Here is a 2,341-nt window from a genome sequence, read left to right as displayed (position 1 = left end):
TGATAAACCTTCGATCAGTCACAGTTTGGAAGTTACATACAGAAAAGCTCACTGATGGCCTTAATGACAAATCTGTCTCAGCTAAATATTGTATCTATCTGCTCTCCTGCTGTTGAAAGGAGACTAGTTATATGCTAGGGAATGCTAAGAAATACTTGCTTTTTATTCTTCATTTAAATAACTTTTGTCTACTTTAGTATGAGCCACTTCAAGAAGTTGAGGAATATGGGATAGATGATGAAAAGGGGCAAGAAACAGATTAATTACTTTCTGCCTGACAGGTGAAGCTGATCATCTACTGGCTGTGACTCACTACCTCTCATTAAACTGTACACTTGGGTACTTCTGGTGCTCGGCTTGTGGATGCTGTGGGAACTGGGAATCATGCTGAATAAGCAATAGCTCTCTAACCATGAGAAAGTGTGCAGATATGGTACTTACAGAGGGGCAAAACTTTTCCCCTGCCACAGGTCCCAGTAAGATTGCTTCTGTATACCTTTTAATTAAATTTTGTACATAAAGCATAGCTTTATAGCTTTCAGGTGCAACACAGCACCTCCCAATCTTATATACAGTCCACTAGCAATGGTGTCAACAACCTCCAACTGGAGCATTCCTGTGTGGCAGGAGTCCTCACCTGAATCAGAGGGATGAAGCACCCCTACAGAAGCTGATGCTATTTAGTGCTCGTTTCTCATTGCCATCTTCCCTTGCAGGATATTGTAGTCAGGCAACTATAAAGCAGCCTGGAAGTAGGTGGTGGGGTTGGATGTAGGTACGGCTCATGTGAATACGTAGTTAGTACTAGTTCAGGTACTGATGCTTGTCCAAGCCGCTTCTGGTATTTCAGCGTCTGCCTTGTAAAGGAGCCCAATACTATACGGACTTTTCTTTCCTGCAGCTATGGAAGATTGAATTCAGAGGAATGAAAGGTACTTTTATAACTATATTCCTTAAAAATAGGAGATGGGGACTACTGGTGTCTGTACGCTAGGAAATGGCTAAGTATTACAGCTTATTGTTTTGAGCAAGGCAGTTTGCATTTGGACTTGCTTAGTGTCTACTTCAAACTCTTGCTTAATTCAGTTATGATTCCACTGGATACCTCTGTGGCTGAAAGAAAACAGGCATACTGAGAACAGTTTGTGTGTTGTTTTGTTTCCTCTGTTCAAGTACATACATAATAAATGTGTGCAAGCTGTTTAAGGCACAAGTTTTCTATTCAGAAAGAGCAGGAGGGCGTGATTCAGGCTTTCAAAAAGAGACCATGCTTTCACCCAAACTATGAAAGCAACAAAGTTTTGTTGTTGATAATAGCACTGCTTTTCAGCATTCAGTACCATAGATCTAAATTGTTAAATACTATTATTTTGAAGGGGAGAAATAGTATAGTTCAGGAAGAGCAGGTCTTAACAGCCATTTTTGTAATAATTCTCTTGCCTCAGATGCAGGGCTTGGACCAGTGACCTCCAGAGGTCCTTTCAAATTTAAATTCTGCGAAATAAATAAGCTTAAGACTTGTTCAACAAATAGGTCAGTCAAAAGTCAGGTCACCACATCACACCCAAAGATAACAGAAACTAATGGAGCAAAGCACAAACAATTTCTAATCTTAAGGGAAGAATCCTTTACAAGTCCAGAACTTGCAACTATAAAACATTTTATATGTTAATGTAAATAAGCATAATCTGCAGTAAATACTTGTAAAAACACTAAAGATATTTTTAAAAAGTTAGGATCATTAACAATGGCCCCCATTGAGAGCGTGCTCTTTTTTCTCCTGTTAAAAACAGCCCAGGTAAACTAGTAGAGCCTGTCTCTACTCCATGGTGAGGAAGAAAGCATTTTCCATTTAGGAACAAAGCTCTGCTATCGGTAACTAAAGAACTCGGATTGCAGACCAGCAGGCACTGGGGTATCTCTTTACATACTTTAAAGCAAGGGTGTTTTAAGTTCTCAAAGTGATGGTATGAAGACTATAGGCTGAAGCAGAGGCAGTGTTAAATACGTGCAGTTCCTCGTTTGCCTTGAGAAAAAGGGCAGGGATTTAGTGAACAGCTAAGGATCTCTGGTCATAACCTCACAGCCATGTAGAAGAGAAGCGAACTCTGGTATAAAGGAGCTACATTCCTTTCCTGTTAAGTCACTGTCACTCACTCCCAGGAGATTTTTACAAGGTTGTTGGCTTAAATCCCATAGAAAAGAAAGAACCTGAACTGCAACACGTAGCAGTTCTACATTACCCTTAACACAGGCAAAGGTGATGCTGATTTGGGAATAACTTCTGTGGCATCTAATCTTTAAGAATAGTAGCATAACAAATGAGACAGGATCTTCTACA

This window comes from Aquila chrysaetos, chromosome 12 (genome assembly GCF_900496995.4).
Source record: "Aquila chrysaetos chrysaetos chromosome 12, bAquChr1.4, whole genome shotgun sequence".
Lineage (NCBI taxonomy): Eukaryota > Metazoa > Chordata > Aves > Accipitriformes > Accipitridae > Aquila > Aquila chrysaetos.
Note: the sequence above shows the minus strand (reverse complement) of the source record.